We start from the raw sequence: 25,478 nt of genomic DNA, 5'->3' as shown, positions 1-25,478 counted from the left end.
TCAACAGACTTATCCCCCTATAATTTTTGCACTCTCTTTTATCCCCTTTGCCTTTATACAAAGGAACTATGCATGCTCTCTGCCAATCCCTAGGTACCTTACCCTCTTCCATACATTTATTAAATAATTGCACCAACCACTCCAAAACTATATCCCCACCTGCTTTTAACATTTCTATCTTTATCCCATCAATCCCGGCTGCCTTACCCCCTTTCATTTTACCTACTGCCTCACGAACTTCCCCCACACTCACAACTGGCTCTTCCTCACTCCTACAAGATGTTATTCCTCCTTGCCCTATACACGAAATCACAGCTTCCCTATCTTCATCAACATTTAACAATTCCTCAAAATATTCCCTCCATCTTCCCAATACCTCTAACTCTCCATTTAATAACTCTCCTCTCCTATTTTTAACTGACAAATCCATTTGTTCTCTAGGCTTTCTTAACTTGTTAATCTCACTCCAAAACTTTTTCTTATTTTCAACAAAATTTGTTGATAACATCTCACCCACTCTCTCATTTGCTCTCTTTTTACATTGCTTCACCACTCTCTTAACCTCTCTCTTTTTCTCCATATACTCTTCCCTCCTTGCATCACTTCTACTTTGTAAAAACTTCTCATATGCTAACTTTTTCTCCCTTACTACTCTCTTTACATCATCATTCCACCAATCGCTCCTCTTCCCTCCTGCACCCACTTTCCTGTAACCACAAACTTCTGCTGAACACTCTAACACTACATTTTTAATCCTACCCCATACCTCTTCGACCCCATTGCCTATGCTCTCATTAGCCCATCTATCCTCCAATAGCTGTTTATATCTTACCCTAACTGCCTCCTCTTTTAGTTTATAAACCTTCACCTCTCTCTTCCCTGATGCTTCTATTCTCCTTGTATCCCATCTACCTTTTACTCTCAGTGTAGCTACAACTAGAAAGTGATCTGATATATCTGTGGCCCCTCTATAAACATGTACATCCTGAAGTCTACTCAACAGTCTTTTATCTACCAATACATAATCCAACAAACTACTGTCATTTCGCCCTACATCATATCTTGTATACTTATTTATCCTCTTTTTCTTAAAATATGTATTACCTATAACTAAACCCCTTTCTATACAAAGTTCAATCAAAGGGCTCCCATTATCATTTACACCTGGCACCCCAAACTTACCTACCACACCCTCTCTAAAAGTTTCTCCTACTTTAGCATTCAGGTCCCCTACCACAATTACTCTCTCACTTGGTTCAAAGGCTCCTACACATTCACTTAACATCTCCCAAAATCTCTCTCTCTCCTCTGCATTCCTCTCTTCTCCAGGTGCATACACGCTTATTATGACCCACTTCTCGCATCCAACCTTTACTTTAATCCACATAATTCTTGAATTTACACATTCATATTCTCTTTTCTCCTTCCATAACTGATCATTTAACATTACTGCTACCCCTTCCTTTGCTCTAACTCTCTCAGATACTCCAGATTTAATCCCATTTATTTCCCCCCACTGAAACTCTCCTACCCCCTTCAGCTTTGTTTCGCTTAGAGCCAGGACATCCAACTTCTTTTCATTCATAACATCAGCAATCATCTGTTTCTTGTCATCCGCACTACATCCACGCACATTTAAGCATCCCAGTTTTATAAAGTTTTTCTTCTTCTCTTTTTTAGTAAATGTATACAGGAGAAGGGGTTACTAGCCCATTGCTCCCGGCATTTTAGTCGCCTCATACGACACGCATGGCTTACGGAGGAAAGATTCTTTTCCACTTCCCCATGGACAATAGAAGAAATAAAAAAGAACAAGAGCTATTTAGAAAAAGGAGAAAAACCTAGATGTATGTATATATATATATGCATGTGCGTGTCTGTGAAGTGTGACCAAAGTGTAAGTAGGAGTAGCAAGATATACCCAAAAACAAAGAAAAAACTTGAATCATTCAACAACTTTCACCATCATTCATACATAATCACTGTCTTTGCAGAGGTGCTCAGATACGACAGTTTACATGTCACTCCAAACAGCCAGTATCCCAAACTCCTCTTTTAAAGTGCAGGCATTGTACTTCCCACCTCCAGGACTTAAGTCTGGCTAACTGGTTTCCCTGAATCCCTTCACAAAATATTACCCTGCTCACACTCCAACAGCTCGTCATGTCTCAAAAACCATTTGTTTCCACTCGCTTCTAACACGCTCACACACACCTGCTTTAAGTCCAAGCCCCTTGCCCACAAAACCTCCTTTACCCCTTCCCTCCAACCTTTCCCAGGATGACCCATACCCCTTCACCCCTCCACTACAAATCTATACACCCTCCAAGCTAACCTATTTTGCTCCATCCTCTTTAAATGACCAAACCAACTCAATAATCCCTCCCATATAAGAGTGTTGGTACCACTATGCTCTCATACATTCCCCTCTTTGCCTCCATTATTATTATTGAAACTCGAAATTTTCCCACAAGAGAGGTGCCTTAATGTGAGTGAGAGGCTCATGACTCAAGGAATTTGACTTTTCCTCTCCTTGGATTGAACCTCATTGCCTTCCATTAACCAAAGTACTATATGTATTCTATGCATTTAGTGCTTACCCCACTAATGTACCTGGAGAGGGTTTCGGGGGTCAACGCCTCTGCGGCTCGGTCTGAGACCAGGCCTTATGGTGGATCAGGGTCTGATCAACCAAGCTGTTATTGCTAGCCGCACACAAACTGATGTACGAACCACAGCCCAGTTGGTCAGGTACTGACTTTAGCTGCCTGTCCAGTGCCTTCTTGAAGACAGCCAGGGGTCTATTGGTAATCCCCCTTATGTATGCTAGAAGGCAGTTGAACAGTTGAGAGACAACACTTATTGTGTTGTCTCTCAGTGTACTCATGGCACCCCTGCTTTTCATTGGAGAACGTAACATAATATAATAAACTGGAAACTAAGTCCTCTCAAATATCCCATGTATAAGGCAGATTCTCTCTGATTTCTTAATTACCTTTGATTTGCTGTATCAAAGGGCTATATCAAAGGGCCCCAAAATCTGGAATTCATTACCAGAACATACTAAAGTAACCAGGCCTGAAAATCAATTTAAGACTCTTCTAAAAAACCACTTACTTGCCCAGGACTAAATAATCAACACTCAATATTTAACATTTCCAATAATTCTCCCAATTACTTAAATCTTAAAACTTTCAAGACAACATACAGTAAATTGATCATCTTGTTTGTTATACACTGTAATGCGACAAATTTGTACAATATAATACTTCAATATCGAAATGTTCAAATTTCATTGTTTCAAATACTCAATTGTACTCATTGTAAATTGCTTATGGTAATTTTTACCACTGAACCTTCATTGCTTGTTAATTTTAAGTTAATTTTAAGCCTGCTCATAATGCTCTGTATACAAGAGGTTTATGGCATGTACACTCAACTATACTATAATTCTTTGTACAACTATGTATCATGTCCAAATGAACTATATGAATATGAACTGTGATCCCTTCCATCCCCCTTTCTTGCTGCCAATGTTATTCCCTCGGTACTGTCTCCAACTGCTATCTCTTTCATCTATGTCTTATGAACCTGTGGCTGTATGACCCTAGTAGGTTTAGTGCTTTGTTTTGATTATAATACATAATTATGAACCTGTGATACTGTATAACTGTTTCCATAAATATAATAATGTAATAGAACTGGACAAGGACCAGATGCCACATTTCTACATTTTTAACACATCAGCTGTTTCCCACTGAGAGATGGTGACAAAAAAAAAAGGGAAGAAAACAATTGCTGTCACTCAACTGTGCTGTCACTCAACTCAAGTGTGTTGATGTCACAGATCAGATGGCCCTCCGAATTCCAACATCACCGCCCCTTCCCCAGGGCACAGGCACTGTACTTCCTACCTCCAGGACTCTAGTCCAGCTAACTGGTTTCCATGAATTCCTTCTTATGTGAAGGATATTGGCCATGTGGTTCACTGGAATCAAATTAGGGAACTAGGTTGTATATTGCAATTCTTACAATGAGTACAACTTACTGTTATTTTTACTAATCTGTTAACCATGATGTTCAACATGCAGTGAATGTTGGTCCTGGATTATTTTAAAATTTGCACCCTTCTCTTATAAACTGTTATCCACGATTTAAAAGATGACTACCACCACAAAAAGGATATCTATAATTTTTTAACACATTGGCCATCTCCTACCAAGGTAGCGTGACCCAAGAAAGGTGGAACCGCATTCACCATTGCTCATTTAGTCACTAGTCTCGTCACAAGTGTGCTAACATCACAGTTCAAGTGGCCCTTCAGACAACCACATCCCCACCCCTCCTTCAGAGTGCAGGCACTGTACTTCTCACTTCGAGGACTCAAATCTGGCTAACCAATCTCCCTGAATCCTTTTGTAAATGTTATCTTGCTCACACTCCAACAGCACATCAAATCATAAAAAACCTTCACTCATTCCTATCTAACATGCTCACACATGTCTGTTGGATGTCCAAGCCCTTCTCATACAAAACCTCCTTTACTCCCTCTCTCCATCCTCTCCTAGAACCACCCGCTACTCCACCTTCCATCCATTGCAGATTTATACACCCTGCAAGTCATCCTTTTTTGCTCCATAATCTCTTAAGTGTCCAAACCACTTCAACAACCCCTCCTCAGTCCTATGGATAATACTTTTAGTAACCCCGCACCTTCTGATATCCAAAGGTTGGTAGACAGCAACCAATCAGGGAGGTACTACTACTGTCCTGCCAAATGAGTGCAAAAGGTAGGATTGCTAGTGTCTTCTTTCTGTCTCATAAACATGCAGAATGATTTCCATTTCCCATTTGCTCAAACCTCCACCTAGACTAACCCCAACCATTACACACCCCTACCCATCACTCACCCCTAACTTTTGTACATTCCTATTTCTGCACATCCCTCCCCACAGTACTGTGTGACCCTTATGGGTTTAGCATTTACCTTCATTACAATAATAGTAATTTCTCCATACTCACATTTGGCTTTTCCTCCTACAAGATCTTATACGTCCCTGCCCAATGTATGAAATCACAGCCTCTCTTTCGTCATCAGCACATAACTACTCAAAATATTCCCTTCATCTTCCCAAGTATGTGCACCTCCTCACCTAATGATGCCCCTCTTTTGATTTTAGCTGATAAATCCATTTGTTCCCTAAGCTTTCTCATCTTATTAATATCACTAAGAAAATTTTCTTAAGTCTCAGTAAAATTTGTTGTTAATGCCTCACCCACTTTCTCATTCGTTCCTTTTTGTGCACTTCCTCATCACTTTACCTCTCCTTTACTCTCTGTATATCACATTGTAGAAACCTCTCTCATGATAACTTTTTTCCCTTTCCACCCTCTTTATGATTACCACCAACCTCTTCTCTTCCCACTCACATTCACCCTCCTATACCCACAAACTTCTGTTGCATACACTAACAATGCATTCTTAAAACCTACCCCATACCTCTTTGACCTCTTTTTCATTACCTGTAGGACTGTTTCTAGCCCACCTTGCTCCCAGGAGTTGCTTATATCTTACCCATCTCCTTTAATTTATTAACTTCACATTCATTCTTACTCACTATTGCCTTTCTCCTTGTATCCCATCATTTTACTCTTCCCTACTATTGATTTCCTCCTTATACCCCATCACTCTTACCATACCCATCTACCTTTTACTCTCACTGTAGATACCACTAAATAATAAACTGATATATTTCTCGCTCCTCTAAAAAACATGCACATCTTCAAATCGTCCCATCAACCTTTTATCTACAAATATACAAAGTCTAACACACTCCTGTCACTTTGTCCAATACAGGTGGGCCCCACTTTACAGTGCTTCACTAATGCAGCAGTTGTCAATTATGTCCATTCTTCATTTATTCAGACTTCCTACAATAAATATGTTCACCACTCCCTATAATCTAAGAAAAAAAAAATATTTTAAGGTAAGTAATGTGTGTACTGTATATGGATTTTTTAGGCCTAGCTCTATTGATCACTTAATTTATGGTAGTGTAAACATGTTGCCAGGCTTTTAATTGCTTTTGAAAGTGAGAAAAGGCTGTACAGCAAAAATCACTGTATGATTTTTGTTGTGCAGCAGTAGCCCGGAACCTGCTATATAAGCAAGGCCCATCTGTATAGTGCCTCATGCACTTATTTATCACACACTTATTCTAATACATAAAATTCTTGAATTTAAACACTCTTCTTTTATAAGTCATCATTTAGTATTACTTCTATTCCTTCTTTAGCTCTGGTTCCTTGAGATTCACCTATTTACTCCTTCCCACTGAAATTCTCCTACTGTGTAATATTCATCAAATTCATTTTACATGCTGATAGGCTCTGCAGGAATTACTCACTAACTGGTGTTTCATCTGAGGCATTCATCAAACAAGGCTGATATTTGTTTGCTTTTTTATTATATAATAGACTAAATTTGTCTTCAATTTTTTGTTAAATTCTAGGAGATAAAAAAAAATTATTTTCAGGTTTTCTTCATTGTTCTGTCAACAGTCTCTCTGTTGTATTGAGAAAAAAACCATACCCCCGGCCGTCATGTTGACGGCAGTGAAGGGACTTGAGCTAGAGTTCGTCACGGCCACGCTAGCTGGAGATTCGTCTGTAAAAAACTTGCATTTGTGGTCACAGAGGTGCCTGTGCTAACTTTCCTATGGTGTAGAAATATACCTAGTTGGATGAATCTTATTGTGGCTAGCTGGTCTAGTGGCTAACGCGACGGGCTGGAGTTTTGAGACTCTATGACCGCGGGTTCAATCCCGGCCGGGGGTATGGTTTATTTGCAATCGTGTCATTACGATTTCTTGAGTCTTGTATTGAGAAACTAGTTTATGGGGTTCCAGTGTGAGTATTTTCTGCTGCTTTGTACTCAAAATACTCTTGGATGATCCAATATGATATGAGTACTCAAATCAGTTTACCTGGAGTTAACTCTCTCAAGGTAAACTGATTCGAGTACTCATATCATATTGGATCATCCAAGAGTATTTTGAGTACAAAGCAGCAGAAAGTCATGCACAGTAGGTATTTGTATTTCTGAAGATATTTTAGCTGGCTAAGTATCTAGAACTTCATCCAGCTTTAGTATCAGAGTCAATTTAACCTATACTCATCCCCAAATACCACTGGCTAACCAATTCGTTCTTTTATTTTTGCGAATAATTTTAATACTAAAAATTATATTATGTATCGTGTACTGAAATGACAGATATCTGGAATTATCTTATCTTGATTAGTTGACAGCAAGAAGCGCACGTTTTATGATTATATAGATAAACAACTGATAGCTAATGCATGATAAGTGCAGTGTTATTAAAAGCAAAGTATTTGACATTGCACAGTATCCTTGGTGAGACTGAATTTAATGAGTGGTGTGGCATAATGTACATGTAAGATTTACGGTTTTGTGATTATAAACAGTTCTGAGGAAAATACTGTATCACATTTGTTACACATTCTTAATGTTCATTTGCAGATATTGCTGCACCATCTCCATAGATCAAGTGCTGAGAGGGAAGGCAATGGATGTGCTCGCAAGGTAAGACACAACATTATGGCTAATTCTCCAGTATGTTCATGGTTACTGTATATATAGTGTAATGTCTTAATAGTTTTTATATTGCCAAATGGGTTTAGCTGTTATATCAAGCAGGTTTAGCTGTTATATCAAATAATAATAATAATAATAATCTATTTCTACAAGTACATGATCCAACTTATACAGACCATAGCTGATGTCAGTGACATACTATATAGAAAGGCCCTAGTTATGCAGAGCATTTCAGGCAACTTAGGTTAATTTTGTCCCCAGGATGTGATCCACACTGGTCAGCTATCACCCAGGTACATACTGCTAGTGAACAGGGACAGCAGGTGTCATAAGGCAGCATGCCCCAATGTTTCCACCTGTACCGGGGATCGAACCATGGACCTGTGCATGAGCTGAGTTCAGTACCAACTGAGCTTTCTGTGAACACAAAAAAGGATGTTGCCATGGTAAAATGCTTTTTTCACCAATTAAGTTGCTAATATAAATCCAAATGCACATACCTAATTTAACATTGTCATGTTGCTTGAGTAGCTTGCAAAACAATAACACCTTACTGCGCTGACCAACATAAATTAACCTAGGGTTCCCTGATGCTTGTGAAGGCTCTTGATCCAAGGGATTGGAGCTGTCCTCTTCCATGGATCAAACCTGATTCCTTCCCATTTTCTAGACATTGTCTAAGGGATCTCAGGAATGGTTAGAGTCAGTCTTTCAAAATTAATAATTTAATTGGAGTTTTTAATTGGTGGTGGTTATTTTAACTTGGTATGACAGCATTTATTTGTGTTGAGCATTTTTAATCATGTTTGTAGCTTTTATTGCTTGTTAACTTTATCTTTGTTTTTATTGTGTGATGCATATAATGTTTTTTTTTATTGGAATGAGTGCATAGTTACCTTTACTATCCAAAATCTTCGAGGAACTCATATACAAGAGATTATACTCCTTTATGACATCGCAGAGTATTATCAACCCCTGCCAGTTTGGGTTTGGGAAAAACAAAAACACAGATGATACAATTATAAAAATGCTAGACGTACTTTACACAGCACTTGAAAAAAATTAATATCCACTAGGACTTTATCAACCCAAGGAAAGCTTTTGATACAGTAGATCACAGCATCCTACTTTACAAACTAGATCATTATGGTATCAGAGGTCATGCACTTGCATATATAGTCTTACCTTACCAACAGACAGCAGTACGTTTCTGTTAACCCTTTCAGGGTCGCCAGGCCCTCTCCGAGACTTGTTCTCAGGGTCGCCAAATTTTCAAAAAAAAAAAATGATTTTTTTCTTATGAAAAGACAGAGAATCTTTTTCCCGATCATAATGACACCAAAAGTATGAAATTTGATGGAAAACTTATGGAATTATGCTCTCGCGAAGTTAGTGGTCTTGACGATGTTTACGCATCGGCGATTTTGCCCACTTTGAGCCCTATTTTCGGCCAATTCCAGTGCACTAGTCGACAGAAATTATAACTATTTCGCTAGAACTCCATTTTTTCTATCGATTGAGTACAAGAAACCACCCATTTACCGATTTCAACTATCCAATAAAGTGGTCAGAATTTAGCAATTTTGCCAATTTCACACAAATTTCAAAAGATGCCAATTTCCGAATAGGGTCCAGAATAAACAAGAAAGACATTCTTGGCACTAAAATAATATTTCCTCTGTTCATTAGTCATGTCCCCATGCCTCTCTTACATTCTTTTGCTTTCCACTTTGAATTTTTATTCTCACAAAAAACAGAAGATTTACTGTTATGCAGACTACTGCATTAGTGTAGAAATGGTATAAATAATATCAGCGCACCTGTGAAAGAATATTAGACTCACCAGTTGACGTGTATTGGACACGTAGCATGATTTGTTTACTTTTGAACTTTGGTAAAAATCGAACATTTCTGCTATTTGTAGCTCAATTTCAAGGTACTACTTTTCATTTTAAAACTAGTCAAAAATCATCTCAATTTCTGTAATATGTCTTCCATTTTATAAAATGAGACCAGGAAAACTAGAATACAACAATAAATACCATACGAAAATACAGTGCAAAATAGCTGTTTTAATCCAGAAACACGGTCAAAGTTTTTTTTTTTTTTTAATACGCACTGTGTGCTGCAGGATTTTTTTTATACTGCGCACACTGACCACATAGACCCATTCTTTCATATGTAGGCCTACCAGCTTTCTGTCACTAGATTTGAGGGCGCTAGGCTAGGCATACTAGTACGTCAAAAACCCTGGTGCGTAAGCTGCACTTGTACGTCCGAAACCCTGAAAGGGTTAATGACATAACCTCCTCATCAAGACCTGTGAACATTGGCATTCCACAGGGAAGCGTCCTTGGACCTCTACTTTTCCTTTAATACATCAGCAACCTTCCAAATGTATTGCAACAACTTACTTATTCTCTTTGCTGATGACACAACTTTTGTCATCTCCCACTCAAATCCAGTATCACTCAACAACATTTCTAATGTAGGACAGTACCTCGTGGCCTGGTGGCTCAAGCTCTCACTTCACACGACGAGGGTCTGAGTTCAATTCCCTCACCCACTTCTCACATCCAGCTGACTTCTCTTCCACAACTATGGCAAACACTCAAGACCTCTTCATCCCGAATGGCATCGTTGACTACAACTCATCAACACCCAAAGGTATATCCCAGATGTGCAGTTGTCAACAATGACTCAACACCATTTATAAAATTCTACAGGAAAATAGTATACTGAGGCAGAAAAATAAAACCTACAAAAACTGATTGCGGTCCTAGAGCATTCTCTATTTATCCAAAACACGAGGATTAGCAACCTAGACTGCCATCTAACAATATAAAACTCAAGGATTAGTGAACTAGAAGACAAACTGACAACCTAAACAAATATGACCAAGCAACACAAACCTGGAACTGTAGCCACACATACTGAGCAAATAGATTCCCTCACCACCAAGTTGTCAGAAGCTACACAAGATTGGAGGTTAAACATGGAATCCCAATGGAGTGCATGCTTCCAGTATCAAAGGGACTTGATTGAACAAGACAAGATCCTAGACTCTGTATTTTAACCAGCTCTAACCTACCATCAGATACAAACCAAGACAACTGCACCTACAAAACACTTCAGGTAATAAAAGATGAGATACATATTAACATTGAAACCAGCAATATCAAAAAGGCCCTGACTGCTAGGCAGGCCTGGTCAAAAGCAGTGTTATACCTGGAGAGGGTTTCAGGGGTCAACGCCTCCGCGGCCCGGCCTGTGGCCAGGCCTCATGATGGATCAGGGCCTGATCAACCAGGCTGTTACTGTTGGCCGCATGCAACCCAACATACGAACCACAGCCTGGCTGGTCAGGTACTGACTTTAGGTGCCTGTCCAGTGCCTTCTTGAAGACAGCCATGGGTCTGTTGATAATCCCCCTTATGTATGCTGGAAGGCAGTTGAACAGTCTTGGGCCCCTGACACTTATTGTGCTGTCTCTTAACGTGCTAGTGGCACCCCTGGAACTGATGGACTGAACACATTGACTCCAGGCTAAGGGACTGATTACCTCAAACTCCTCCTCATCTTTCTCTGTTCTTCTTTGTATTGTTTACCTGGAGTTTACCTGGAGAGAGTTCTGGGGGTCAGCGCCCCCGCAGCTCGGTCTGTGACCAGGCATCCTGGTGGATCAGGGTCTGATCAACCAGGCTGTTACTGCTGGCTGCACGCAATCCAACGTACGAGCCACAGCCCAGCTGATCAGGAACCGTAGTGAGTGATTTTCGTGTGCAAGTTTGGTACTAGTCCCTCTAGGATTTTCCAAGTGTATATAATCATGTATCTCTCCCGCCTGCGTTCCAGGGAATACAGGTTCAGGAACCTCAAGTGCTCCCAGTAATTGAGGTGTTTTATCTCCGTAATGCGTGCCGTGAAGGTTCTCTGTACATTTTCTAGGTCAGCAATTTCACCTGCCTTGAAAGGTGCTGTTAGTGTGCAGCAATATTCCAGCCTAGATAGAACAAGTGACCTGAAGAGTGTCATCATGGGATTGGCATCCCTCGTTTTGAAGGTTCTCATTATCCATCCTGTCATTTTTCTAGCAGATGCGACTGATACAATGTTATGGTCCTTGAAGGTGAGATCCTCCGACATGATCACTCCCAGGTCTTTGACGTTGGTGTTTCGCTCTATTTGTGGCCAGAATTTGTTTTGTACTCTGATGAAGATTTAATTTCCTCGTGTTTACCACATCTGAGTAATTGAAATTTCTCATAGTTGAACTTCATATTGTTTTCTACAGCCCACTGAAAGATTTGGTTGATGTCCGCCTGGAGCCTTGCAGTGTCTGCAATGGAAGACCCTGTCATGCAGATTCGGGTGTCATCTGCAAAGGAAGACACGGTGCTGTGGCTGACATCCTTGTCTATGTCAGATATGAGGATGAGGAACAAGATGGGAGCGAGTACTGTGCCTTGTGGAACAGAGCGTTTCACCGTGGCTGCCTCGGACTTTACTCTGTTGACTACTACTCTCTGTGTTCTGTTAGTGAGGAAATTATAGATCCATCGACCGACTTTTCCTGTTATTCCTTTAGCACGCATTTTGTGCGCTATTACGCCATGGTCACACTTGTCGAAGGCTTTTGCAAAGTCTGTATATATTACATCTGCATTCTTTTTGTCTTCTAGTGCATCTAGGACCTTGTCGTAGTGATCCAATAGCTGAGACAGACAGGAGCGACCTGTTCTAAACCCATGTTGCCCTGGGTTGTGTAACTGATGAGTTTCTAGATGGGTGGTGATCTTGCTTCTTAGGACCCTTTCAAAGATTTTTATGATATGGGATGTTAGTGCTATTGGTCTGTAGTTCTTTGCTGTTGCTTTACTGCCCCCTTTGTGGAGTGGGGCTGTGTCTGTTGTTTTTAGTAACTGTTGGACGACCCCCGTGTCCATGCTCCCTCTCCATAGGATGGTAAAGGCTCGTGATAGGGGCTTCTTGCAGTTCTTGATGAACATGGAGTTCCATGAGTCTGGCCCTGGGGCAGAGTGCATGGGCATGTCATTTATCGCCTGTTAGAAGTCATTTGGCGTCAGGATAACATCAGATAGGCTTGTGTTAACCAAATTCTGTGGCTCTCTCATAAAAAATTCATTTTGATCTTCGACTCTCAGTCTGGTTAGTGGCTTGCTAAAAACTGAGTCATATTGGGACTTGAGTAGCTCACTCATTTCCTTGCTGTCATTTGTGTAGGACCCATCTTGTTTAAGTAAGGGCCCAATACTGGACGTTGTTCTCGACTTTGATTTGGCATAGGGGAAGAAATACTTTGGGTTTCTTTCGATTTCATTTATGGCTTTTAGTTCTTCCCGCGATTCCTGACTCCTATAAGATTCCTTTAGCTTAAGTTCGATGTTTGCTATTTCTCTGACCAGTGTCTCCCTACGCATTTCAGATAGATTGACCTCTTTTAGCCGCTCTGTTATTCTTTTCCGTCGCCTGTAAAGGGAGCGCCTGTCTCTTTCTATTTTACATCTACTCCTCCTTTTTTTTAGAGGAATAAGCCTTGTGCATACATCGAGTGCCACCAAGTTAATCTGTTCTAGGCATAAGTTGGGGTCTGTGTTGCTTAGTATATCTTCCCAGCTTATATCGGTTAGGACTTGGTTTACTTGGTCCCACTTTATGTTTTTGTTAATGAAGTTGAATTTGGTGAATGCTCCCTCGTGACTAATCTCATTTTGTCGGTCTGGGGCTCCGCGCATACATGTCTGAACCTCAATTATGTTGTGATCTGAGTATATTGTTTTTGATATGGTGACATTTCTTATCAGATCATCATTGTTAGTGAAGATGAGGTCTAGTGTATTCTCCATTCTAGTAGGCTCTATTATTTGCTGGTTTAAATTGAATTTTGTGCCGAGATTTAAAAGCTCGTGTGAGTGTGAGTTTTCATCAGAGCTGCCTCCTGGTGTTATTACTGCAACAATATTATTTGCTATATTCCTCCATTTTAGGTGCCTTAAGTTGAAATCCCCCAGGAGCAAGATGTTGGGTGCAGGAGCTGGAAGATTTTCCAGACAGTGGTCAATTTTTAACAGCTGTTCCTGGAATTGCTGGGATGTTGCATCCGGAGGCTTGTAGACTACCACAATGACTAGGTTTTGGTTCTCGATCTTTACTGCTAAAACTTCCACTGCATCATTTGAGGCATTAAGCAGTTCTGTGCAAACAAGTGACTCTGCAATGTACAGGCCAACCCCCCCCTTTTGCCTGTTCACTCTGTCACATCTGTATAGGTTGTAACCTGGGATCCATATTTCGTTGTCCAAGTGATCCTTTATGTGGGTCTCAGTGAAAGCCGCGAACATTGCCTTTGCCTCTGCAAGCAGTCCACGGATGAAAGGTATTTTGTTGTTTGTTGCTGGCTTTAGACCCTGTATATTTGCAAAGAAGAATGTCATCGGACTGGTGGTATTGTTGGTACTGGGGGGGGATTTTTTTTCCGGCATTAGTATCTGTTGGTTTGGAGTGGAGGCCATCGACTGTGGTTCCACTCCAGGAATGACTGGATTTGGTGTACAATTTCTGCCATTTCCTGCCAGTTTTTTTTCCTTCCTGGCACTAAAAAACCTCTCCCTCTTGAGTGGCTGTGGCTACCCAGGTTTTCCCATGGCCTGGATGTTTTGTATCTTTTTGTCCCCTTTAGATGGTGTGCCTGGCAATTTAAGTTATAGCACAGTCTTTCCTGTACTGAAGAGGTACACATTTCAGGGTGAAAAAGCTTACAGGAAGGGAGTTTGCATTTTCCTGTTGTCATATGGGCACGGCATTTTCTAGGGTGGTCATAGTTGCACGTCCCATCTGTTTTTCCAGATTTCCCATGTCTGCAGATACCAAGTGCATAGTATGTGCACAGGCTTGGTTTCCATTTGCCTTGGGTTTCTGTGACTGTATTCCCTGTTGGTGCATGTTTACCTGTCTTATTCCTGAACTGAAGAAGCCACTGGCTGGTGAAACATTTCCTCAATAAAGATTCCCAAATGTTGCAGAAGCCTCTCATTCTTCAACTTGTCAGTTTTCTAAACTATTTACATCACATTACCTAATGTTAAATCTCACCCTGTGTAAAGAGAGTGATGAAATATGACAGGAAGCCATCTTGCATGATGAGCATGCTTTATTTTTTGTACATACAGTGGACCCCCAGTTATCGGCCGTAATCCGTTCCAGAAGGCCGGCCGATAACCAAAATGGCCGAAAACTGAATTAATATTTCCCATAAGAATTATTGGAAATACAATTAATCTGTTCCAGACAAAAATATTCACAAAAAAAATAATTTTTTTTTTTACAATTATTTAAGTTTTACATACCTTTATTGAAGGCTAATGCTGACTTCTGGAAGATAGGGAAGAGGAGTTAGTGTTTGGAAGGGAAATCCCCCTCCATAAAGACTTCAGGTAACAAAGCCTTCTCTGGGGTTACTTCCCTTCTTTGTCTTTTAATGCTACTAGGACCAGCTTGAGTCACTGGACCCCTGTCTCACAACAAATCTGTTCATAGAGGTCTGTTTCTGGCATCTCTCTAAGATTTTCCTGAAGTGGGACAGGGTTTTGTCACTGAACATGTTGCAGATATGGCTTGTTTCAGCTTGGTCAGGGTGGTGTTTCTCTACAAAAGCTTGCACCCTAGTCCACATTACACACACCTCTTTAATCTGTCATTTACTGCTACAGTACATTAATTACTAACCTTAAAATATTTGTAGTCTTAATGTAGGGCAAGAGGTGAGTAGTATTTATTTGTAGGAAGTCAGTGTAGGTAGCAGTAGATGTAGGTACAGTACACGTACACACACTGCTAACCCTTTTCCCCTCATTAATTCTATGATTCACCTCATCTTTCATAGACCCATCCGCTGACACGTCCACTTCCAAATATCTGAATACATTCACCTCCTTCATACTCTCTTTCTCCAATCTGATATCCAATCTTTCATCACCTAATCTTTTTGTTATCCTCATAACCTTACTCTTTCCTGTATTCACTTTTAATTTTCTTCTTTTGCATACCCTACCAAATTCATCCACCAACCTCTGCAACTTCTCTTCAGAATCTCCCAAGAGCACAGTGTCATCAGCAAAGAGCAACTGTGACAACTCCCACTTTACGTGTGATTCTTTATCTTTTAACTCCATGCCTCTTGCCAAGACCTTCGCATTTACTTCTCTTACAACCCCATCTATAAATATATTAAACAACCACGTTGACATCACACATCCTTGTCTAAGGCCTACTTTTACTGGGAAATAATCTCCCTCTTTCCTACATACTCTAACTTGAGCCTCACTATCATAATTCATCTAATATGACATAATAAACAATATAAATAACAGAAACCTGATATATACTCTAGAATGAATAAAATATGTCATTATGTGACAAGTGGTGGCAGCCATTTCCTACCTCAAGTGGCCGCCTTGTTGTGGGTCAACGGGGGAGACCTCCTGCCATCCCCTGCCAACCCCCGACACTCCCAACACCACCATTCTACCTCTCTCCTACAAGCCTGGAGTTTACCTGGAGAGAGTTCCGGGGCTCAACGCCCCCGCGGCCCGGTCTGTGACCAGGCCTCCTGGTGGATCAGAGCCTGATCAACCAGGCTGTTGCTGCTGGCTGCACGCAAACCAACGTACGAGCCACAGCCCGGCTGATCAGGAACTGACTTTAGGTGCTTGTCCAGTGCCAGCTTGAAGACTGCCAGGGGTCTGTTGGTAATCCCCCTTATGTGTGCTGGGAGGCAGTTGAACATTCTCGGGCCCCTGACACTTATTGTATGGTCTCTTAACGTGCTAGTGACACCCCTGCTTTTCATTGGGGGGATGGTGCATCGTCTGCCAAGTCTTTTGCTTTCGTAGTGAGTGATTTTCGTGTGCAAGTTCGGTACTAGTCCCTCTAGGATTTTCCAGGTGTATATAATCATGTATCTCTCCCTCCTGCGTTCCAGGGAATACAGGTTTAGGAACCTCAAGCGCTCCCAGTAATTGAGGTGTTTTATCTCCGTTATGCGCGCCGTGAAAGTTCTCTGTACATTTTCTAGGTCGGCAATTTCACCTGCCTTGAAAGGTGCTGTTAGTGTGCAGCAATATTCCAGCCTAGATAGAACAAGTGACCTGAAGAGTGTCATCATGGGCTTGGCCTCCCTAGTTTTGAAGGTTCTCATTATTCATCCTGTCATTTTTCTAGCAGATGCGATTGATACAATGTTATGGTCCTTGAAGGTGAGATCTAGCTGTGTTTGTGAATTGTGTTTTGATCTTTTAATTACCATATCTTGTATCTGCCAGTCATGACACCCAGTAGGCATACCAGTGTTGCTGAATGACTTACTGACTTGACTGAATCACTTACTGACTTGACTGACTTACTGACTTAACTTACTGACTTGACTGACTGATTTGACTGACTGACTGAGTGACTGACTTATTGACTTGACTGAATGACTTACTGACTTGACTGACTGACTTACAGACATGACTGACTTCCTGACTTGACTGACTTACTGAATGACCCTAAAGTTAGACTTTTTCACTGAAGAGGACCCTGAAATGGTGTCTAGAGCAGCTGATGACTTACCATCAGTTGTATAATGTACTGCAAGGTAAAATAAACAGAAATCCATTACAGAATTTATGCACACTTCAGTACAACCATCGATTTCAGTACCAGAACCATCCACCTCAGCCCAGTAGGACACAACATAACTCTACACTCTCTTCACAATCATCCACAAACACCAGCACCCACAATTTAAGGTAAGAAATACTATTATTTCTGTTGCAGTTATAGTCTTAAGCAGTAAAAACAACATAATACATCATGACAGTGAACTGCAATTATATATTCACTTTTACTTTTGTAAGATCTGGAGGTTTAAAAAAAAAGTTGTTTGAGGGGGAAGCTTGCATCTTGAATTTTTGCTCGTGTCCAGAAACAAAAAATCAACCAAGTGACTGCTCGTATCCTGAAAAACTCAAATGGTGGGGCACTTGTAAGCTGAGGTTCCACTGTCTATGAATCCTGGTGTGTTCTATGTGGATCAGGGTTTCACTTCATCCAATCTGGGTTATGGATTCTCTTCTCGACTCGATATGTTTCTTGGTTGCATGCTGTCCTAACATGTGGTTCAAGTTTCACTTTGTCTTAACTTGCTTCATCTTTCTCATGTAGCATAAACACAGATTAGATTGCTGCTAGGTTAGGTTAAAAAACTTACATGGGTCTTTATCGTAAGATGACTTATTCAGTGGCATTGGCCTTATGGTGGGTACTTGCAAGATAAAGTGTGTGTAAGGACGTGAAAGTGGCTTTGCTAGTAGCCCTATGGTGGGCCACGGCAGCTGCAGCCTCTAGATTACTAGTACCATATTCAAGGAATTTTACCTGCAGTGCCCTTTCCTGAATCAAACCAGATTACCTCCCATCCCTTAGGTACTATATAATACTTATGGGTATTATTCAATTCAATTCAATTCAAAGTTTATTCTATATAAGGATTACAATGCTGAGTTTACAGAATTTGGTTATTGTGTGGTTTACATGTAGTAAAATAATGATTACAAAGTGTACCACTAGAACACCTAGCATGGCTAGGCATTTCGGGCAGACTTAGTTTAATTCTTAATTTTAAAATATTACAAATTATGAGGTAAGTTGGTATTATGGCTAAGTGACTAAATACTAGTTTCTGAGTTTAGCAATGTGAATGCTTTTGTTTTGGCACAGTACATAGTTTCAGTATTCGAGTATCACAGGATTCATTATTTTAAGATTGAGATTAATATTTCTGTTTATGGTCAAATGGGTGAGTGATTGTAAGTGTGAACCACCAGGTGGTATTCGTGTAGTTAGTTGACGGGGTGTATCAGGGAGATAAGATGTTTTCTAATGGTGGTTTTGAAGGTGATGAATGTGTCTGCAGTTCTAGAGTTCTCAGATAGGGTGTTCCAGATTTTAGGGCCTTTGACACACATTGAATTTTTGTAAAGGTTTAGTCGGACACGGGGAATGTCGTAGAGATGTTTGTGTCTGGTGTTATGCCTGTGGGTTCTGTCACAACTATCAAGAAAGCATTTTAGGTCAAGGTTGATATTGGAGTTTAAGGTCCTGTAGATGTAGATTGCACAGTAGTAAGTGTGGATGTACTGAACAGGGAGTAAGTTTAGATCTATGAAGAGTGGGAGGGGGGGTGTTGCCAGGGATGGGATTTAGTGATTATTCTTACTGCAGCTTTTTGTTGGGTTATTATTGGCTTTAGGTGTGTTGCTGCAGTTGATCCCCAAGCACAAATAGCATAGGTGAGGTATAGATAAATAAGTGAGTGGTATAGTGTGAGAAGGGCATTTTGCGGCACGTAGTATCGTATCTTGGCAGTCTTCAAGCTGGCACTGGACAAGCACCTAAAGTCGGTTCCTGACCAGCCGGGCTGTGGCTCGTACGTTGGTTTGCGTGCAGTCAGCAGCAACAGCCTGGTTGATCAGGCTCTGATCCACCAGGAGGCCTGGTCACAGACCGGGCCGCAGGGGCGTTGACCCCCGGAACTCTCTCCAGGTAAACTCCAGGATCCCAACCGTTTTGGATACTTTTTTGGTTATGTTTTGGATATGGGTGCTGAAATTCAGGTTGTTGTCAAGGTATAGGCCTAGGAATTTGCCCTCATTATGTCTGGTAATTAGAGTGTTGTTGATCTTAATGTTAATTTGTGCATCTGCTCTGCTACCAAACATAATATAGTAGGTTTTGTCAGTGTTAAGCATAAGTTTATTGGCTGTCATCCAAGTCGATATTTTGATCAGCTCCTCGTTAACAATGGTGTTGAGGGTGGCAAGATTAGGGTGAGAGATTGCATAAGTCGTGTCGTCAGCAAAGAGAATGGGTTTCAGGTGTTGGGATACGTTTGGAAGATCATTGATGTATATGAGGAAGAGCAGGGGTCCAAGGACACTTCCCTGCGGAACTCCAGTATCAAGTGGCCGTGTTGTTGATGCTGTGTCTTTAATGGTGACATACTGATACCTATTAGTAAGGTAAGATTTGAAATAAGCAAGCGCATGGCCGCTTATACCGTAATGGTCAAGTTTGTGGAGTAGGATGTCGTGGTCTACTGTGTCAAAAGCTTTTCTTAGGTCAATAAAAATTCCTAGTGGATATTCCTTATTTTCCAATGCTGTGTAAAGCAGATCTAGCATTTTTATGATTGCATCATTAGTGCTTTTATTTTTCCTGAATCCAAATTGGCAGGGGTTAAGTATGTTTTGTGCCGTTATAAATGAATATAGTCTCCTGTGCACGAGTTTCTCAAAGATTTTGGATAGCAGTGGTAAGTTTGATATTGGCCTATAGTTGTTTAAGTCTGTAGGGTCACCACCTTTATGTATTGGTGTAACCCTTGCCATCTTGAGTAGTTTCGGGAAGGTGCTAGTTTCTAGTGACTTGTTAAAAAGTAATGAAATAGCATGCAAAAGAACATGGGCCGCTCGCTTGTACAGTAATCGTGGGACATGAGACAGATTCCCTGAGTTATTTTTAAGTGACTTTATAATCTCGGTGACTTCCGTGGGCTCAGTTGGTGCAAGATAGAAGGAATTTGGGAAATTTTCATCTAGGTAGTCCCCGGCATGGGCATTGGTATGTGGGATTTTATTGGCGAGATTAGATCCTATGGTTGAGAAGAAGTCATTTATCTTGTTAGCTGTGTCAGTGGGATGTAGTGGTGTTTCATAAGGTTTAGTTAGGACAATATTCTTGGTTTTTTAAGTTTGTGGGTCCCTAGAATCTGAGAAAGTGTTTTCCAGGTCTTTTTTATATCTCCTCTAGTGTCTGTGAATCTACTGGAGTAGTATAGTTGTTTGGCTCTCTTTATTACTTTGGTGAGAACTGATGAATAGTGTTTAAGAATATATTTGTGTATTAAGCCCTGTTTATATTGCTTTTCATATTGGTGTTTCTTGTCAATGGATTTCAGAATGGTGCTGGTTAGCCATGGGCAACCAAGCCATTTGTTTGTGATTTGTTTCGTTTTTATAGGACAATGTTGTATAGTCTAAGTAATTTGTTAAGAAAAATGTCTGTCCAGTCATCAATACCATTGGCCTTGGAGAATTCTGTAGGCCAGTCAACAGTCTCTAGGTCAGCTGTGAACTTCCTTATTGAGGCCTCGTCATGGAGTCTAAATGAGACTTTGTTGTATTCAAGTGGTGGTTTACTAATGTTTGTCAGGAGGAAGGTAGGGTAGTGGTCTGTAGTGCTATCTGTGATTATCCCTGATTTAAGGGGGGCTAGTATATTGGTCTATATGTGGTCTATTATGGTTGCACTTGGCTCAGTGAGCCTGGTTGGTTTAGTTATTGTTGGTATGAGAAGTGTGTTGTTCATATTGTTGATGAAATCAGTTACAGGCTGATCATCTAGTATGCCAAGGTTGATGTTGAAGTCTCCAGCTAAGAGAAGGTGGTGCTTATTCATTTGTCTGTTTGTTATTAGTGACTTTAATTTCTCACTGAAATTTGGGATGTTTGTGTGAGGTATCTGGTAAATGGCACTGATTGTTATAGGAATCTTAAGGTTTTTTACAGTAAAATTAGCAAAAATGTATTCCCCATATTCATCACTAAAGCAAGTGGTGCTAATACAAGATAACTGGTTAGAGTAATAGATTGCAATACCACCCCCAACTTGGTTTGGTCTGCAGTAGTGAATTGCTGTGTATCCTGGTAGAGGGTAGATATCTATTGTGTCCTGCTTAAGCCAGGTCTCAGTAAGAATAATGCAGAAGGGTGTCTTTAGTGATTCAAGGAGTGCAATACAGTACAATGATTTATTCTATAAGCATCTACAGTGGTACCTCAATATACGTCCTTTATCTGTTCGAGGACCTTGGACTTATACCAAACAGGATGTATACCAAACGAATTTTCCCATAAGAAATATAGGGAAAATGATTAATCCGTTCCCACAAAAAAAATCCTATCGTTATTGGCATATTATACATTGATTGGGTTGTATAAAATAATTTAAACACTGCTTAATACTAAAATATGTAATTTAAACACTGTTTAATACTAAAATACATACATAAATACAAAAGAATTAGATGAAATAAATGCAAATTTAACCTCACTTTACTCTGCTAAAAAGAGTCGAGTGCCTACTAGGATAGTGCTGAGAAGGGAGGAGGAGGAAATGTTATTGTTTGATAGGAGAGTCTCCTTCCCTTTTCTGTCTCTTTTGCCTATCTGGACCTAGTTGAAGCTCACCAGGTTTGAGTTTTACTAAAAATCTGTCCAAAGAACTTTGCTTCTGCCCTTTGACTCATACAAGTTCCAGCACGTGAATCATATTCCAAACAAAGGTCGTATACCAAGCAAAAATTTTCGCGTCCAAACAGGACACATATCAAATTGGACTTATTCCAAAGCAGATGTATACCAAGGTACCACTGTATTTCCAAAGAATTTTTCCACCACTGTCATGCCTGGCTCATCCTCTGTTCACAAAACACTACTATCTCATTATAGAGAATCCCTATATGAATGTTACCTTGCTCACACTCCAACAAAATGCCAAGTCATAAAAGCCATTTGCCTCCATTCACACCTACCACACTCACACATGCTTTTTGGATGCCCGAGCTCCTCACATACAAAACCTCCTTTATTCCCCCTCCCTCCATCCTTTCCTTGGACCACCCTCACCCTTCTGTCTTTCCACTATAGATTTATGCACACTCCAAGTTGTATTCTTCTCCATTCTCTCCAAATGTCCAAACCACCTCAATAACCAGTAGTGTAACACTGTATTAATATCAGAGACATAAAATGCTAAATGACTGGAGTTTATCCGGAGAGAGTTCCGGGGGTCAACGCCCCCGTGGCCCGGTCTGTGAGCAGGCCTCCTGGTGGATCAGAGCCTGATCAACCAGGCTATTACTGCTGGCTGCACGCAATACAACGTATGAGCCACAGCCCGGCTGGTCAGGTACCGACTTTAGGTGCTTGTCCAGTGCCTGCTTGAAGACAGCCAGGGGTCTATTGGTAATCCCCCTTATGTATGCTGGGAGGCAGTTGAACAGTCTCGGGCCCCTGACACTTATTGTATTGTCTCTTAATGTGCTAGTGACACCCCTGCTTTTCATTGGGGGGATGTTGCATCGTCTGCCGAGTCTTTTGCTTTCATTGTGAGTGATTTTCATGTGCAAGTTTGGTACTAGTCCCTCTAGGATTTTCTAGGTGTATATAATCATGTATCTCTCCCGCCTGCGTTCCAGGGAGTACAGCTTCAGGAATTTCAAGTGCTCTCAGTAACTGAGGTGTTTTAGCTCCGTTATGCGGGCCGTGAAGGTTCTCTGTACATTTTCTAGGTCAGTAATTTCGCCTGCCTTGAAAGGTGCTGTTAGTGTGCAGCAATATTCTAAAACGTTTCGCCTACACAGTAGGCTTCTTCAGTCGAATACAGAAAGTAGGCAGGAACAGTAGAGATGTGAAGACGATGTAATCAGTCCATCACCCTTGTAGTCGTAGAATTTGAGGTTGTCAGTCCCTCGGCCTGGACAAGTTCAGTTCCATAGTCAGGAACTATCTGAAGATCAAGCAACAGTGCAGAGACTTAAATACTACTACTACTACTCTCTACCTCTCCTTCCGACAGTATTTAAGTCTCCGCACTGTCGCTTGATCTTCAGATAGTTCCTGACTATGGAACTGAACTTCTCCAGGCCGAGGGACTGACAACCTCAAATTCTATGACTACAAGGGTGATGGACTGATTACATCGTCTTCACATCTCTACTGTTCCTGCCTACTTTCTGTATTCGACTGAAGAAGCCTACTGTGTAGGCGAAACGTTTCAGAATAAAGTTGTCTAACTGTTGCATATGTGTCTTACCTAACAACCTGTCGGTATTGTATACCATTTTGATGTTCATCCTGTCAGACACTGCAACACATGGCATCTTGGTACAGAAAACACCTTGGACAAGCTTTTCAAGTGAGAAGTGTTGGATCTGAGAGGGACATGACCTCTCAGTGGCTACATTCTCACTACTACTACTACTACTACTACTACTCTGCACCTCTCCTTCCAACAGTATTTAAGTCTCCGCACTGTCACTTAATCTTCAGATAGTTCCTGACTATGGAACTGAACTTCTCCAGGCCGAGGGACTGACAACCTCAAATTCTACGACTACAAGGATGATGGACTGATTACATCGTCTTCACATCTCTACTGTTCCTGCCTACTTTCTGTATTCGACTGAAGAAGCCTACTGTGTAGGCGAAACGTTTCGGAATAAAGTTGTCTAACTGTTGCATATGTGTCTTACCTAACAACCTGTCGGTATTGTATACCATTTTGATGTTCATCTTGTCAGACACTGCAACACATGGCATCTTGGTACAGAAAACACCTTGGACAAGCTTTTCAAGTGAGAAGTGTTGGATCTGAGAGGGACATGACCTCTCAGTGGTTACATTCTCACTACTACTACTACTATGCACCTCTCCTTCCGACAGTATTTAAGTCTCCGCACTGTCGCTTGATCTTCAGATAGTTCCTGACTACGGAACTGAACTTCTCCAGGCCGAGGGACTGGCAACCTCAAATTCTACGACTACAAGGGTGATGGACTGATTACATCGTCTTCACATCTCTACTGTTCCTGCCTACTTTCTGTTTTCGACTGAAGAAGCCTACTGTCTAGGCAAAACGTTTCGGAATAAAGTTGTCTAACTGTTGCATATGTGTCTTACCTAACAACCTGTCGGTATTGTATACCATTTTGATGTTCATCTTGTCAGACACTGCAACACATGGCATCTTGGTACAGAAAACACCTTGGACAAGCTTTTCAAGTGAGAAGTGTTGGATCTGAGAGGGACATGAAATCTCAGTGGCTACATTCTCACTACTACTACTACTACTACTCTGCACCTCTCCTTCCGACAGTATTTAAGTCTCCGCACTGTCGCTTGATCTTCAGATAGTTCCTGACTATGGAACTGAACTTCTCCAGGCCGAGGGACTGGCAACCTCAAATTCTACGACTACAAGGGTGATGGACTGATTACATCGTCTTCACATCTCTACTGTTCCTGCCTACTTTCTGTATTCAACTGAAGAAGCCTACTGTGTAGGCGAAACGTTTCGGAATAAAGTTGTCTAACTGTTGCATATGTGTCTTACCTAACAACCTGTCGGTATTGTATACTATTTTGATGTTCATCTTGTCAGACACTGCAACACATGGCATCTTGGTACAGAAAACACCTTGGACAAGCTTTTCAAGTGAGAAGTGTTGGATCTGAGAGGGACATGACCTCTCAGTGGCTACATTCTCACTACTACTACTACTACTACTACTACTACTACTACTACTACTACTACTACTACTACTACTACTACTACTACTACTACTACTACTACTACTACTCTGCACCTCTCCTTCCGACAGTATTTAAGTCTCCGCACTGTCGCTTGATCTTCAGATAGTTCCTGACTATGGAACTGAACTTCTCCAGGCCGAGGGACTGACAACCTCAAATTCTACGACTACAAGGGTGATGGACTGATTACATCATCTTCACATCTCTACTGTTCCTGCCTACTTTCTGTATTCGACTGAAGAAGCCTACTGTGTAGGCGAAACGTTTTGGAATAAAGTTGTCTAACTGTTGCATATGTGTCTTACCTAACAACCTGTCGGTATTGTATACCATTTTGATGTTCATCTTGTCAGACACTGCAACACATGGCATCTTGGTACAGAAAACACCTTGGACAAGCTTTTCAAGTGAGAAGTGTTGGATCTGAG

At 41.0% G+C, this 25,478-nt stretch overlaps 1 protein-coding gene across 4 annotated transcripts in view; it reads left to right on the top strand.

Annotated features, from left to right (window-relative positions):
- Positions 1 to 7,342: 7,342 nt before the first annotated feature.
- The window catches only part of LOC128700306 (uncharacterized), a 33,347-nt gene continuing 15,211 nt past the window's right edge, over positions 7,343 to 25,478 (top strand). The window contains exons 1-3 of one of the 4 annotated variants that reach the window (XM_070096602.1): positions 7,343 to 7,414; positions 7,541 to 7,603; positions 7,877 to 8,061. The gene's annotated coding sequence lies outside the window, so the exon portion shown is untranslated. Of the gene's footprint in view, positions 7,455 to 7,540; positions 7,604 to 7,876; positions 8,062 to 25,478 lie in introns of all 4 variants that reach the window. The other 3 variants (XM_070096603.1, XM_070096605.1, XM_070096604.1) reach the window with 3 other exon arrangements.

Source organism: Cherax quadricarinatus, chromosome 54 (assembly GCF_038502225.1).
Source record: "Cherax quadricarinatus isolate ZL_2023a chromosome 54, ASM3850222v1, whole genome shotgun sequence".
In the NCBI taxonomy this organism is placed as follows: Eukaryota; Metazoa; Arthropoda; class Malacostraca; order Decapoda; family Parastacidae; genus Cherax; species Cherax quadricarinatus.
This window is presented reverse-complemented; position numbering and strand designations above follow the sequence as displayed.